General features: G+C 49.6%; 24 non-coding genes across 24 annotated transcripts; all 24 read left to right on the top strand.

Moving 5' to 3' along the window:
* Positions 1-223: 223 nt before the first annotated feature.
* Positions 224-296, top strand: Trnaf-gaa (transfer RNA phenylalanine (anticodon GAA)). Its single transcript has one exon. It is a non-coding gene; the product is annotated as a tRNA-Phe (tRNA).
* Positions 297-836: 540 nt separating this feature from the next.
* On the top strand, positions 837-909 carry Trnak-uuu (transfer RNA lysine (anticodon UUU)). The gene has a single exon. It is a non-coding gene; the product is annotated as a tRNA-Lys (tRNA).
* Positions 910-1,047: 138 nt separating this feature from the next.
* Trnas-cga (transfer RNA serine (anticodon CGA)) lies at positions 1,048-1,129 on the top strand. The gene has a single exon. It is a non-coding gene; the product is annotated as a tRNA-Ser (tRNA).
* A 740-nt stretch (positions 1,130-1,869) lies between these two features.
* Trnas-uga (transfer RNA serine (anticodon UGA)) lies at positions 1,870-1,951 on the top strand. Its single transcript has one exon. It is a non-coding gene; the product is annotated as a tRNA-Ser (tRNA).
* A 580-nt stretch (positions 1,952-2,531) lies between these two features.
* Positions 2,532-2,604, top strand: Trnaf-gaa (transfer RNA phenylalanine (anticodon GAA)). Its single transcript has one exon. It is a non-coding gene; the product is annotated as a tRNA-Phe (tRNA).
* Positions 2,605-3,144: 540 nt separating this feature from the next.
* On the top strand, positions 3,145-3,217 carry Trnak-uuu (transfer RNA lysine (anticodon UUU)). Its single transcript has one exon. It is a non-coding gene; the product is annotated as a tRNA-Lys (tRNA).
* Positions 3,218-3,355: 138 nt separating this feature from the next.
* Trnas-cga (transfer RNA serine (anticodon CGA)) lies at positions 3,356-3,437 on the top strand. Its single transcript has one exon. It is a non-coding gene; the product is annotated as a tRNA-Ser (tRNA).
* A 740-nt stretch (positions 3,438-4,177) lies between these two features.
* On the top strand, positions 4,178-4,259 carry Trnas-uga (transfer RNA serine (anticodon UGA)). Its single transcript has one exon. It is a non-coding gene; the product is annotated as a tRNA-Ser (tRNA).
* A 580-nt stretch (positions 4,260-4,839) lies between these two features.
* On the top strand, positions 4,840-4,912 carry Trnaf-gaa (transfer RNA phenylalanine (anticodon GAA)). Its single transcript has one exon. It is a non-coding gene; the product is annotated as a tRNA-Phe (tRNA).
* Positions 4,913-5,452: 540 nt separating this feature from the next.
* On the top strand, positions 5,453-5,525 carry Trnak-uuu (transfer RNA lysine (anticodon UUU)). Its single transcript has one exon. It is a non-coding gene; the product is annotated as a tRNA-Lys (tRNA).
* A 138-nt stretch (positions 5,526-5,663) lies between these two features.
* Positions 5,664-5,745, top strand: Trnas-cga (transfer RNA serine (anticodon CGA)). The gene has a single exon. It is a non-coding gene; the product is annotated as a tRNA-Ser (tRNA).
* A 740-nt stretch (positions 5,746-6,485) lies between these two features.
* On the top strand, positions 6,486-6,567 carry Trnas-uga (transfer RNA serine (anticodon UGA)). Its single transcript has one exon. It is a non-coding gene; the product is annotated as a tRNA-Ser (tRNA).
* A 580-nt stretch (positions 6,568-7,147) lies between these two features.
* On the top strand, positions 7,148-7,220 carry Trnaf-gaa (transfer RNA phenylalanine (anticodon GAA)). Its single transcript has one exon. It is a non-coding gene; the product is annotated as a tRNA-Phe (tRNA).
* A 540-nt stretch (positions 7,221-7,760) lies between these two features.
* On the top strand, positions 7,761-7,833 carry Trnak-uuu (transfer RNA lysine (anticodon UUU)). Its single transcript has one exon. It is a non-coding gene; the product is annotated as a tRNA-Lys (tRNA).
* Positions 7,834-7,971: 138 nt separating this feature from the next.
* Trnas-cga (transfer RNA serine (anticodon CGA)) lies at positions 7,972-8,053 on the top strand. The gene has a single exon. It is a non-coding gene; the product is annotated as a tRNA-Ser (tRNA).
* A 740-nt stretch (positions 8,054-8,793) lies between these two features.
* Positions 8,794-8,875, top strand: Trnas-uga (transfer RNA serine (anticodon UGA)). The gene has a single exon. It is a non-coding gene; the product is annotated as a tRNA-Ser (tRNA).
* A 580-nt stretch (positions 8,876-9,455) lies between these two features.
* On the top strand, positions 9,456-9,528 carry Trnaf-gaa (transfer RNA phenylalanine (anticodon GAA)). Its single transcript has one exon. It is a non-coding gene; the product is annotated as a tRNA-Phe (tRNA).
* Positions 9,529-10,068: 540 nt separating this feature from the next.
* On the top strand, positions 10,069-10,141 carry Trnak-uuu (transfer RNA lysine (anticodon UUU)). The gene has a single exon. It is a non-coding gene; the product is annotated as a tRNA-Lys (tRNA).
* A 138-nt stretch (positions 10,142-10,279) lies between these two features.
* Trnas-cga (transfer RNA serine (anticodon CGA)) lies at positions 10,280-10,361 on the top strand. The gene has a single exon. It is a non-coding gene; the product is annotated as a tRNA-Ser (tRNA).
* A 740-nt stretch (positions 10,362-11,101) lies between these two features.
* On the top strand, positions 11,102-11,183 carry Trnas-uga (transfer RNA serine (anticodon UGA)). The gene has a single exon. It is a non-coding gene; the product is annotated as a tRNA-Ser (tRNA).
* Positions 11,184-11,763: 580 nt separating this feature from the next.
* Trnaf-gaa (transfer RNA phenylalanine (anticodon GAA)) lies at positions 11,764-11,836 on the top strand. The gene has a single exon. It is a non-coding gene; the product is annotated as a tRNA-Phe (tRNA).
* Positions 11,837-12,376: 540 nt separating this feature from the next.
* On the top strand, positions 12,377-12,449 carry Trnak-uuu (transfer RNA lysine (anticodon UUU)). Its single transcript has one exon. It is a non-coding gene; the product is annotated as a tRNA-Lys (tRNA).
* Positions 12,450-12,587: 138 nt separating this feature from the next.
* On the top strand, positions 12,588-12,669 carry Trnas-cga (transfer RNA serine (anticodon CGA)). The gene has a single exon. It is a non-coding gene; the product is annotated as a tRNA-Ser (tRNA).
* A 740-nt stretch (positions 12,670-13,409) lies between these two features.
* Trnas-uga (transfer RNA serine (anticodon UGA)) lies at positions 13,410-13,491 on the top strand. The gene has a single exon. It is a non-coding gene; the product is annotated as a tRNA-Ser (tRNA).
* Positions 13,492-13,889: the final 398 nt, after the last annotated feature.

The raw sequence follows: 13,889 nt of genomic DNA, 5'->3' as shown, positions 1-13,889 counted from the left end.
GATATAGCACGGGTTTTCTAGCGTCAGCGAAGTCAATATTACACGAATCGAGTCGACATGTTTGCTTGTTACGATGACGGAAGAAGAAGAAATGTGTGTGTAACTTCACTGCATCGGCTGCTCGCCTTTCAGCGCCCCTGTGTCTTATCAGACGAAGGTGACTGTGAAATTGGCAACGAGGCAGAGGTTAATGAACACATGCAAATGACAACCTTCAACGTCAGCCGAAATAGCTCAGTTGGGAGAGCGTTAGACTGAAGATCTAAAGGTCCCTGGTTCGATCCCGGGTTTCGGCAGGGATTCGTTTTGATGCGACGCCAATGGAATTACTCTGCGTTTGTGATAATGCAACTACCGCTGACAACAAAAATGACTCTCTCCTGTAGCTGTTCTGGTTGTCTAGTGCATGCCATAAGAGGAACTCACTAGACAACTAACTCCCCTAGAAGCAAAAGAATTAAAAATATCCTACCGACTGCATTCCTGTTTCTGTGTCAGGTGGTGAAGAACGTCTTCAACGGAACCGTGAAATGAGCGAAAGCGTGGGAAACATTGCATTCGAAATGCTTGTGAAATTTCCAATTGCCCAGTGAGTGTCGACAAAACACGTAAATTCTCTGCTCCAACGTATGAGACGTAACAACTGGGGCAATTTGTTGTTGCATCATGTGCCAGCAGTCTTCGATAGTGTGTTACGAGCTTAGCGCGATAAGTTTGTAGACAGCATTTAGGCGACGTTTTATTTGTTAACGGCCCCATACAGCGATTGCACAACAGTAAAGGACATGAGTCAATGTATAGTTGTGCGTCGTTGGAGGTTTTGCAGCCTCGTGTGAGCCCGGATAGCTCAGTCGGTAGAGCATTAGGCTTTTAACCTAAGGGCCCAGGTTTCAAGTCCCTGTCGAGGCGGAAATTTTAATACTTTGGTAGCGATTCGTCTGGTAGCGGTGGAGACGCTACAGAAAATAATGCAGCTACGCCGTTTTCTGACACCACAGTGCTTTAAACGGTAGCAGTTGCATGTGTCCGGAGAACACCGCGCTAACGGCAGTCGTGGCCGAGTGGTTAAGGCGTCTGACTCGAAATCAGATTCCCTCTGGGAGCGTAGGTTCGAATCCTACCGGCTGCGTGCGATTTTGCGTAAAGAGGAGCAAACATTTTCGCACACATGTGACATGTGTGGGCGAATGCGGGTGCAAACCAGTGACGCCATTCTCAACAAGACGAAAATTTCCGTTTTAAGAATACTGAGTTTTCGCGACGACCGCTGCTTACTCTGGCTATCGGTTCACCTCACACTGACACTGACGCTGGGACTGCAGAAAGCCGTCGCTGAGATCGTGAGTACACAGATGTGCTCGAAAGTGATGGACAGAGCGAACATCTCATTTTCTTTTTAAGAATCGCAATTTCAATCACTCGAGTGCGGCAAAAGCAGTGGTGCAGCGTTTCTTTTCTTAAGATCTCGCAGCTGCTTGGAGGTATGTCCATCGTTTTAAGACGACAGAAAACTAGCGTCAGCGGTGCGTCAGTGGGAAGTCGGTGAAGTCGCCATTGGAGCCGTAAGCCAGTAATTACGACATGCGAATCACTCGCACACCACGCAGCTGTACGATAATGCTCTTGCGTGGGTCCGCATAGCTGAGTCGGTAGAGCGTTAGGTTTTCAACCAAAGGGTCCTGGGTTCAAGTCCCTGTCTGGGCGAAAATTAATACACCTGGGTTCAAGTCCCTGTCTGGGCGAAAATTAATACACTTTCGTAACGGCTAATGGAAACCGTACAGGAAAGAGTGAGGCCACGCCGTTTTCTGCCACCAGATTGCTTCTAAAGATGGCGGTTTCAGTTGTCGGGAGTCGCTTCCGCCACCGGCAGTCGTGGCCGAGTGGTTAAGGCGTCTGACTTGAAATCAGATTCCCTCTGGGAGCGTAGGTTCGAGTCCTGCCGACTGCGAAAATTTTCTCGCTCTCAAATGGCGGACGTTCAGCTGCATCCTAGCAGTTGCGTCACTACTAAACACGTGGGTCACCAGCAATGTGCAGTGCTATTTGATCCAGGGCGCAGCGCTACAGTCGCGCCCACAAGCTGCAGCTCATCTCCGCGTCTCGCAGGCGTCCACCAGGTGTTAGTACAAGTGTCGCCTCACTGGGCAGTGCAGATGTGTCCATTTTAGCTTGCAGACGATGACGTGTGAGCTAACGCAAGTCGAATGTTTTACCGTGTGTATCTGCTAGATACTGCCTCTCATACGGTGGAGAGACTCACTCCTTCTTGTGTCTCGTTCTCCGCACACGAGTTGCCCCTGGCATCGATATAGCACGGGTTTTCTAGCGTCAGCGAAGTCAATATTACACGAATCGAGTCGACATGTTTGCTTGTTACGATGACGGAAGAAGAAGAAATGTGTGTGTAACTTCACTGCATCGGCTGCTCGCCTTTCAGCGCCCCTGTGTCTTATCAGACGAAGGTGACTGTGAAATTGGCAACGAGGCAGAGGTTAATGAACACATGCAAATGACAACCTTCAACGTCAGCCGAAATAGCTCAGTTGGGAGAGCGTTAGAGTGAAGATCTAAAGGTCCCTGGTTCGATCCCGGGTTTCGGCAGGGATTCGTTTTGATGCGACGCCAATGGAATTACTCTGCGTTTGTGATAATGCAACTACCGCTGACAACAAAAATGACTCTCTCCTGTAGCTGTTCTGGTTGTCTAGTGCATGCCATAAGAGGAACTCACTAGACAACTAACTCCCCTAGAAGCAAAAGAATTAAAAATATCCTACCGACTGCATTCCTGTTTCTGTGTCAGGTGGTGAAGAACGTCTTCAACGGAACCGTGAAATGAGCGAAAGCGTGGGAAACATTGCATTCGAAATGCTTGTGAAATTTCCAATTGCCCAGTGAGTGTCGACAAAACACGTAAATTCTCTGCTCCAACGTATGAGACGTAACAACTGGGGCAATTTGTTGTTGCATCATGTGCCAGCAGTCTTCGATAGTGTGTTACGAGCTTAGCGCGATAAGTTTGTAGACAGCATTTAGGCGACGTTTTATTTGTTAACGGCCCCATACAGCGATTGCACAACAGTAAAGGACATGAGTCAATGTATAGTTGTGCGTCGTGGGAGGTTTTGCAGCCTCGTGTGAGCCCGGATAGCTCAGTCGGTAGAGCATTAGGCTTTTAACCTAAGGGCCCAGGTTTCAAGTCCCTGTCCAGGCGGAAATTTTAATACTTTGGTAGCGATTCGTCTGGTAGCGGTGGAGACGCTACAGAAAATAATGCAGCTACGCCGTTTTCTGACACCACAGTGCTTTAAACGGTAGCAGTTGCATGTGTCCGGAGAACACCGCGCTAACGGCAGTCGTGGCCGAGTGGTTAAGGCGTCTGACTCGAAATCAGATTCCCTCTGGGAGCGTAGGTTCGAATCCTACCGGCTGCGTGCGATTTTGCGTAAAGAGGAGCAAACATTTTCGCACACATGTGACATGTGTGGGCGAATGCGGGTGCAAACCAGTGACGCCATTCTCAACAAGACGAAAATTTCCGTTTTAAGAATACTGAGTTTTCGCGACGACCGCTGCTTACTCTGGCTATCGGTTCACCTCACACTGACACTGACGCTGGGACTGCAGAAAGCCGTCGCTGAGATCGTGAGTACACAGATGTGCTCGAAAGTGATGGACAGAGCGAACATCTCATTTTCTTTTTAAGAATCGCAATTTCAATCACTCGAGTGCGGCAAAAGCAGTGGTGCAGCGTTTCTTTTCTTAAGATCTCGCAGCTGCTTGGAGGTATGTCCATCGTTTTAAGACGACAGAAAACTAGCGTCAGCGGTGCGTCAGTGGGAAGTCGGTGAAGTCGCCATTGGAGCCGTAAGCCAGTAATTACGACATGCGAATCACTCGCACACCACGCAGCTGTACGATAATGCTCTTGCGTGGGTCCGCATAGCTGAGTCGGTAGAGCGTTAGGTTTTCAACCAAAGGGTCCTGGGTTCAAGTCCCTGTCTGGGCGAAAATTAATACACCTGGGTTCAAGTCCCTGTCTGGGCGAAAATTAATACACTTTCGTAACGGCTAATGGAAACCGTACAGGAAAGAGTGAGGCCACGCCGTTTTCTGCCACCAGATTGCTTCTAAAGATGGCGGTTTCAGTTGTCGGGAGTCGCTTCCGCCACCGGCAGTCGTGGCCGAGTGGTTAAGGCGTCTGACTTGAAATCAGATTCCCTCTGGGAGCGTAGGTTCGAGTCCTGCCGACTGCGAAAATTTTCTCGCTCTCAAATGGCGGACGTTCAGCTGCATCCTAGCAGTTGCGTCACTACTAAACACGTGGGTCACCAGCAATGTGCAGTGCTATTTGATCCAGGGCGCAGCGCTACAGTCGCGCCCACAAGCTGCAGCTCATCTCCGCGTCTCGCAGGCGTCCACCAGGTGTTAGTACAAGTGTCGCCTCACTGGGCAGTGCAGATGTGTCCATTTTAGCTTGCAGACGATGACGTGTGAGCTAACGCAAGTCGAATGTTTTACCGTGTGTATCTGCTAGATACTGCCTCTCATACGGTGGAGAGACTCACTCCTTCTTGTGTCTCGTTCTCCGCACACGAGTTGCCCCTGGCATCGATATAGCACGGGTTTTCTAGCGTCAGCGAAGTCAATATTACACGAATCGAGTCGACATGTTTGCTTGTTACGATGACGGAAGAAGAAGAAATGTGTGTGTAACTTCACTGCATCGGCTGCTCGCCTTTCAGCGCCCCTGTGTCTTATCAGACGAAGGTGACTGTGAAATTGGCAACGAGGCAGAGGTTAATGAACACATGCAAATGACAACCTTCAACGTCAGCCGAAATAGCTCAGTTGGGAGAGCGTTAGACTGAAGATCTAAAGGTCCCTGGTTCGATCCCGGGTTTCGGCAGGGATTCGTTTTGATGCGACGCCAATGGAATTACTCTGCGTTTGTGATAATGCAACTACCGCTGACAACAAAAATGACTCTCTCCTGTAGCTGTTCTGGTTGTCTAGTGCATGCCATAAGAGGAACTCACTAGACAACTAACTCCCCTAGAAGCAAAAGAATTAAAAATATCCTACCGACTGCATTCCTGTTTCTGTGTCAGGTGGTGAAGAACGTCTTCAACGGAACCGTGAAATGAGCGAAAGCGTGGGAAACATTGCATTCGAAATGCTTGTGAAATTTCCAATTGCCCAGTGAGTGTCGACAAAACACGTAAATTCTCTGCTCCAACGTATGAGACGTAACAACTGGGGCAATTTGTTGTTGCATCATGTGCCAGCAGTCTTCGATAGTGTGTTACGAGCTTAGCGCGATAAGTTTGTAGACAGCATTTAGGCGACGTTTTATTTGTTAACGGCCCCATACAGCGATTGCACAACAGTAAAGGACATGAGTCAATGTATAGTTGTGCGTCGTTGGAGGTTTTGCAGCCTCGTGTGAGCCCGGATAGCTCAGTCGGTAGAGCATTAGGCTTTTAACCTAAGGGCCCAGGTTTCAAGTCCCTGTCCAGGCGGAAATTTTAATACTTTGGTAGCGATTCGTCTGGTAGCGGTGGAGACGCTACAGAAAATAATGCAGCTACGCCGTTTTCTGACACCACAGTGCTTTAAACGGTAGCAGTTGCATGTGTCCGGAGAACACCGCGCTAACGGCAGTCGTGGCCGAGTGGTTAAGGCGTCTGACTCGAAATCAGATTCCCTCTGGGAGCGTAGGTTCGAATCCTACCGGCTGCGTGCGATTTTGCGTAAAGAGGAGCAAACATTTTCGCACACATGTGACATGTGTGGGCGAATGCGGGTGCAAACCAGTGACGCCATTCTCAACAAGACGAAAATTTCCGTTTTAAGAATACTGAGTTTTCGCGACGACCGCTGCTTACTCTGGCTATCGGTTCACCTCACACTGACACTGACGCTGGGACTGCAGAAAGCCGTCGCTGAGATCGTGAGTACACAGATGTGCTCGAAAGTGATGGACAGAGCGAACATCTCATTTTCTTTTTAAGAATCGCAATTTCAATCACTCGAGTGCGGCAAAAGCAGTGGTGCAGCGTTTCTTTTCTTAAGATCTCGCAGCTGCTTGGAGGTATGTCCATCGTTTTAAGACGACAGAAAACTAGCGTCAGCGGTGCGTCAGTGGGAAGTCGGTGAAGTCGCCATTGGAGCCGTAAGCCAGTAATTACGACATGCGAATCACTCGCACACCACGCAGCTGTACGATAATGCTCTTGCGTGGGTCCGCATAGCTGAGTCGGTAGAGCGTTAGGTTTTCAACCAAAGGGTCCTGGGTTCAAGTCCCTGTCTGGGCGAAAATTAATACACCTGGGTTCAAGTCCCTGTCTGGGCGAAAATTAATACACTTTCGTAACGGCTAATGGAAACCGTACAGGAAAGAGTGAGGCCACGCCGTTTTCTGCCACCAGATTGCTTCTAAAGATGGCGGTTTCAGTTGTCGGGAGTCGCTTCCGCCACCGGCAGTCGTGGCCGAGTGGTTAAGGCGTCTGACTTGAAATCAGATTCCCTCTGGGAGCGTAGGTTCGAGTCCTGCCGACTGCGAAAATTTTCTCGCTCTCAAATGGCGGACGTTCAGCTGCATCCTAGCAGTTGCGTCACTACTAAACACGTGGGTCACCAGCAATGTGCAGTGCTATTTGATCCAGGGCGCAGCGCTACAGTCGCGCCCACAAGCTGCAGCTCATCTCCGCGTCTCGCAGGCGTCCACCAGGTGATAGTACAAGTGTCGCCTCACTGGGCAGTGCAGATGTGTCCATTTTAGCTTGCAGACGATGACGTGTGAGCTAACGCAAGTCGAATGTTTTACCGTGTGTATCTGCTAGATACTGCCTCTCATACGGTGGAGAGACTCACTCCTTCTTGTGTCTCGTTCTCCGCACACGAGTTGCCCCTGGCATCGATATAGCACGGGTTTTCTAGCGTCAGCGAAGTCAATATTACACGAATCGAGTCGACATGTTTGCTTGTTACGATGACGGAAGAAGAAGAAATGTGTGTGTAACTTCACTGCATCGGCTGCTCGCCTTTCAGCGCCCCTGTGTCTTATCAGACGAAGGTGACTGTGAAATTGGCAACGAGGCAGAGGTTAATGAACACATGCAAATGACAACCTTCAACGTCAGCCGAAATAGCTCAGTTGGGAGAGCGTTAGACTGAAGATCTAAAGGTCCCTGGTTCGATCCCGGGTTTCGGCAGGGATTCGTTTTGATGCGACGCCAATGGAATTACTCTGCGTTTGTGATAATGCAACTACCGCTGACAACAAAAATGACTCTCTCCTGTAGCTGTTCTGGTTGTCTAGTGCATGCCATAAGAGGAACTCACTAGACAACTAACTCCCCTAGAAGCAAAAGAATTAAAAATATCCTACCGACTGCATTCCTGTTTCTGTGTCAGGTGGTGAAGAACGTCTTCAACGGAACCGTGAAATGAGCGAAAGCGTGGGAAACATTGCATTCGAAATGCTTGTGAAATTTCCAATTGCCCAGTGAGTGTCGACAAAACACGTAAATTCTCTGCTCCAACGTATGAGACGTAACAACTGGGGCAATTTGTTGTTGCATCATGTGCCAGCAGTCTTCGATAGTGTGTTACGAGCTTAGCGCGATAAGTTTGTAGACAGCATTTAGGCGACGTTTTATTTGTTAACGGTCCCATGCAGCGATTGCACAACAGTAAAGGACATGAGTCAATGTATAGTTGTGCGTCGTGGGAGGTTTTGCAGCCTCGTGTGAGCCCGGATAGCTCAGTCGGTAGAGCATTAGGCTTTTAACCTAAGGGCCCAGGTTTCAAGTCCCTGTCCAGGCGGAAATTTTAATACTTTGGTAGCGATTCGTCTGGTAGCGGTGGAGACGCTACAGAAAATAATGCAGCTACGCCGTTTTCTGACACCACAGTGCTTTAAGCGGTAGCAGTTGCATGTGTCCGGAGAACACCGCGCTAACGGCAGTCGTGGCCGAGTGGTTAAGGCGTCTGACTCGAAATCAGATTCCCTCTGGGAGCGTAGGTTCGAATCCTACCGGCTGCGTGCGATTTTGCGTAAAGAGGAGCAAACATTTTCGCACACATGTGACATGTGTGGGCGAATGCGGGTGCAAACCAGTGACGCCATTCTCAACAAGACGAAAATTTCCGTTTTAAGAATACTGAGTTTTCGCGACGACCGCTGCTTACTCTGGCTATCGGTTCACCTCACACTGACACTGACGCTGGGACTGCAGAAAGCCGTCGCTGAGATCGTGAGTACACAGATGTGCTCGAAAGTGATGGACAGAGCGAACATCTCATTTTCTTTTTAAGAATCGCAATTTCAATCACTCGAGTGCGGCAAAAGCAGTGGTGCAGCGTTTCTTTTCTTAAGATCTCGCAGCTGCTTGGAGGTATGTCCATCGTTTTAAGACGACAGAAAACTAGCGTCAGCGGTGCGTCAGTGGGAAGTCGGTGAAGTCGCCATTGGAGCCGTAAGCCAGTAATTACGACATGCGAATCACTCGCACACCACGCAGCTGTACGATAATGCTCTTGCGTGGGTCCGCATAGCTGAGTCGGTAGAGCGTTAGGTTTTCAACCAAAGGGTCCTGGGTTCAAGTCCCTGTCTGGGCGAAAATTAATACACCTGGGTTCAAGTCCCTGTCTGGGCGAAAATTAATACACTTTCGTAACGGCTAATGGAAACCGTACAGGAAAGAGTGAGGCCACGCCGTTTTCTGCCACCAGATTGCTTCTAAAGATGGCGGTTTCAGTTGTCGGGAGTCGCTTCCGCCACCGGCAGTCGTGGCCGAGTGGTTAAGGCGTCTGACTTGAAATCAGATTCCCTCTGGGAGCGTAGGTTCGAGTCCTGCCGACTGCGAAAATTTTCTCGCTCTCAAATGGCGGACGTTCAGCTGCATCCTAGCAGTTGCGTCACTACTAAACACGTGGGTCACCAGCAATGTGCAGTGCTATTTGATCCAGGGCGCAGCGCTACAGTCGCGCCCACAAGCTGCAGCTCATCTCCGCGTCTCGCAGGCGTCCACCAGGTGATAGTACAAGTGTCGCCTCACTGGGCAGTGCAGATGTGTCCATTTTAGCTTGCAGACGATGACGTGTGAGCTAACGCAAGTCGAATGTTTTACCGTGTGTATCTGCTAGATACTGCCTCTCATACGGTGGAGAGACTCACTCCTTCTTGTGTCTCGTTCTCCGCACACGAGTTGCCCCTGGCATCGATATAGCACGGGTTTTCTAGCGTCAGCGAAGTCAATATTACACGAATCGAGTCGACATGTTTGCTTGTTACGATGACGGAAGAAGAAGAAATGTGTGTGTAACTTCACTGCATCGGCTGCTCGCCTTTCAGCGCCCCTGTGTCTTATCAGACGAAGGTGACTGTGAAATTGGCAACGAGGCAGAGGTTAATGAACACATGCAAATGACAACCTTCAACGTCAGCCGAAATAGCTCAGTTGGGAGAGCGTTAGACTGAAGATCTAAAGGTCCCTGGTTCGATCCCGGGTTTCGGCAGGGATTCGTTTTGATGCGACGCCAATGGAATTACTCTGCGTTTGTGATAATGCAACTACCGCTGACAACAAAAATGACTCTCTCCTGTAGCTGTTCTGGTTGTCTAGTGCATGCCATAAGAGGAACTCACTAGACAACTAACTCCCCTAGAAGCAAAAGAATTAAAAATATCCTACCGACTGCATTCCTGTTTCTGTGTCAGGTGGTGAAGAACGTCTTCAACGGAACCGTGAAATGAGCGAAAGCGTGGGAAACATTGCATTCGAAATGCTTGTGAAATTTCCAATTGCCCAGTGAGTGTCGACAAAACACGTAAATTCTCTGCTCCAACGTATGAGACGTAACAACTGGGGCAATTTGTTGTTGCATCATGTGCCAGCAGTCTTCGATAGTGTGTTACGAGCTTAGCGCGATAAGTTTGTAGACAGCATTTAGGCGACGTTTTATTTGTTAACGGTCCCATGCAGCGATTGCACAACAGTAAAGGACATGAGTCAATGTATAGTTGTGCGTCGTGGGAGGTTTTGCAGCCTCGTGTGAGCCCGGATAGCTCAGTCGGTAGAGCATTAGGCTTTTAACCTAAGGGCCCAGGTTTCAAGTCCCTGTCCAGGCGGAAATTTTAATACTTTGGTAGCGATTCGTCTGGTAGCGGTGGAGACGCTACAGAAAATAATGCAGCTACGCCGTTTTCTGACACCACAGTGCTTTAAACGGTAGCAGTTGCATGTGTCCGGAGAACACCGCGCTAACGGCAGTCGTGGCCGAGTGGTTAAGGCGTCTGACTCGAAATCAGATTCCCTCTGGGAGCGTAGGTTCGAATCCTACCGGCTGCGTGCGATTTTGCGTAAAGAGGAGCAAACATTTTCGCACACATGTGACATGTGTGGGCGAATGCGGGTGCAAACCAGTGACGCCATTCTCAACAAGACGAAAATTTCCGTTTTAAGAATACTGAGTTTTCGCGACGACCGCTGCTTACTCTGGCTATCGGTTCACCTCACACTGACACTGACGCTGGGACTGCAGAAAGCCGTCGCTGAGATCGTGAGTACACAGATGTGCTCGAAAGTGATGGACAGAGCGAACATCTCATTTTCTTTTTAAGAATCGCAATTTCAATCACTCGAGTGCGGCAAAAGCAGTGGTGCAGCGTTTCTTTTCTTAAGATCTCGCAGCTGCTTGGAGGTATGTCCATCGTTTTAAGACGACAGAAAACTAGCGTCAGCGGTGCGTCAGTGGGAAGTCGGTGAAGTCGCCATTGGAGCCGTAAGCCAGTAATTACGACATGCGAATCACTCGCACACCACGCAGCTGTACGATAATGCTCTTGCGTGGGTCCGCATAGCTGAGTCGGTAGAGCGTTAGGTTTTCAACCAAAGGGTCCTGGGTTCAAGTCCCTGTCTGGGCGAAAATTAATACACCTGGGTTCAAGTCCCTGTCTGGGCGAAAATTAATACACTTTCGTAACGGCTAATGGAAACCGTACAGGAAAGAGTGAGGCCACGCCGTTTTCTGCCACCAGATTGCTTCTAAAGATGGCGGTTTCAGTTGTCGGGAGTCGCTTCCGCCACCGGCAGTCGTGGCCGAGTGGTTAAGGCGTCTGACTTGAAATCAGATTCCCTCTGGGAGCGTAGGTTCGAGTCCTGCCGACTGCGAAAATTTTCTCGCTCTCAAATGGCGGACGTTCAGCTGCATCCTAGCAGTTGCGTCACTACTAAACACGTGGGTCACCAGCAATGTGCAGTGCTATTTGATCCAGGGCGCAGCGCTACAGTCGCGCCCACAAGCTGCAGCTCATCTCCGCGTCTCGCAGGCGTCCACCAGGTGTTAGTACAAGTGTCGCCTCACTGGGCAGTGCAGATGTGTCCATTTTAGCTTGCAGACGATGACGTGTGAGCTAACGCAAGTCGAATGTTTTACCGTGTGTATCTGCTAGATACTGCCTCTCATACGGTGGAGAGACTCACTCCTTCTTGTGTCTCGTTCTCCGCACACGAGTTGCCCCTGGCATCGATATAGCACGGGTTTTCTAGCGTCAGCGAAGTCAATATTACACGAATCGAGTCGACATGTTTGCTTGTTACGATGACGGAAGAAGAAGAAATGTGTGTGTAACTTCACTGCATCGGCTGCTCGCCTTTCAGCGCCCCTGTGTCTTATCAGACGAAGGTGACTGTGAAATTGGCAACGAGGCAGAGGTTAATGAACACATGCAAATGACAACCTTCAACGTCAGCCGAAATAGCTCAGTTGGGAGAGCGTTAGAGTGAAGATCTAAAGGTCCCTGGTTCGATCCCGGGTTTCGGCAGGGATTCGTTTTGATGCGACGCCAATGGAATTACTCTGCGTTTGTGATAATGCAACTACCGCTGACAACAAAAATGACTCTCTCCTGTAGCTGTTCTGGTTGTCTAGTGCATGCCATAAGAGGAACTCACTAGACAACTAACTCCCCTAGAAGCAAAAGAATTAAAAATATCCTACCGACTGCATTCCTGTTTCTGTGTCAGGTGGTGAAGAACGTCTTCAACGGAACCGTGAAATGAGCGAAAGCGTGGGAAACATTGCATTCGAAATGCTTGTGAAATTTCCAATTGCCCAGTGAGTGTCGACAAAACACGTAAATTCTCTGCTCCAACGTATGAGACGTAACAACTGGGGCAATTTGTTGTTGCATCATGTGCCAGCAGTCTTCGATAGTGTGTTACGAGCTTAGCGCGATAAGTTTGTAGACAGCATTTAGGCGACGTTTTATTTGTTAACGGCCCCATACAGCGATTGCACAACAGTAAAGGACATGAGTCAATGTATAGTTGTGCGTCGTTGGAGGTTTTGCAGCCTCGTGTGAGCCCGGATAGCTCAGTCGGTAGAGCATTAGGCTTTTAACCTAAGGGCCCAGGTTTCAAGTCCCTGTCCAGGCGGAAATTTTAATACTTTGGTAGCGATTCGTCTGGTAGCGGTGGAGACGCTACAGAAAATAATGCAGCTACGCCGTTTTCTGACACCACAGTGCTTTAAACGGTAGCAGTTGCATGTGTCCGGAGAACACCGCGCTAACGGCAGTCGTGGCCGAGTGGTTAAGGCGTCTGACTCGAAATCAGATTCCCTCTGGGAGCGTAGGTTCGAATCCTACCGGCTGCGTGCGATTTTGCGTAAAGAGGAGCAAACATTTTCGCACACATGTGACATGTGTGGGCGAATGCGGGTGCAAACCAGTGACGCCATTCTCAACAAGACGAAAATTTCCGTTTTAAGAATACTGAGTTTTCGCGACGACCGCTGCTTACTCTGGCTATCGGTTCACCTCACACTGACACTGACGCTGGGACTGCAGAAAGCCGTCGCTGAGATCGTGAGTACACAGATGTGCTCGAAAGTGATGGACAGAGCGAACATCTCATTTTCTTTTTAAGAATCGCAATTTCAATCACTCGAGTGCGGCAAAAGCAGTGGTGCAGCGTTTCTTTTCTTAAGATCTCGCAGCTGCTTGGAGGTATGTCCATCGTTTTAAGACGACAGAAAACTAGCGTCAGCGGTGCGTCAGTGGGAAGTCGGTGAAGTCGCCATTGGAGCCGTAAGCCAGTAATTACGACATGCGAATCACTCGCACACCACGCAGCTGTACGATAATGCTCTTGCGTGGGTCCGCATAGCTGAGTCGGTAGAGCGTTAGGTTTTCAACCAAAGGGTCCTGGGTTCAAGTCCCTGTCTGGGCGAAAATTAATACACCTGGGTTCAAGTCCCTGTCTGGGCGAAAATTAATACACTTTCGTAACGGCTAATGGAAACCGTACAGGAAAGAGTGAGGCCACGCCGTTTTCTGCCACCAGATTGCTTCTAAAGATGGCGGTTTCAGTTGTCGGGAGTCGCTTCCGCCACCGGCAGTCGTGGCCGAGTGGTTAAGGCGTCTGACTTGAAATCAGATTCCCTCTGGGAGCGTAGGTTCGAGTCCTGCCGACTGCGAAAATTTTCTCGCTCTCAAATGGCGGACGTTCAGCTGCATCCTAGCAGTTGCGTCACTACTAAACACGTGGGTCACCAGCAATGTGCAGTGCTATTTGATCCAGGGCGCAGCGCTACAGTCGCGCCCACAAGCTGCAGCTCATCTCCGCGTCTCGCAGGCGTCCACCAGGTGTTAGTACAAGTGTCGCCTCACTGGGCAGTGCAGATGTGTCCATTTTAGCTTGCAGACGATGACGTGTGAGCTAACGCAAGTCGAATGTTTTACCGTGTGTATCTGCTAGATACTGCCTCTCATACGGTGGAGAGACTCACTCCTTCTTGTGTCTCGTTCTCCGCACACGAGTTGCCCCTGGCATCGATATAGCACGGGTTTTCTAGCGTCAGCGAAGTCAATATTA

This window comes from Schistocerca serialis, chromosome 4 (genome assembly GCF_023864345.2).
Source record: "Schistocerca serialis cubense isolate TAMUIC-IGC-003099 chromosome 4, iqSchSeri2.2, whole genome shotgun sequence".
Taxonomy (NCBI): Eukaryota; Metazoa; Arthropoda; class Insecta; order Orthoptera; family Acrididae; genus Schistocerca; species Schistocerca serialis.
The sequence above is the reverse complement of the archived record's forward strand: the minus strand, read 5'-3'. Positions and strand labels throughout refer to the sequence as shown.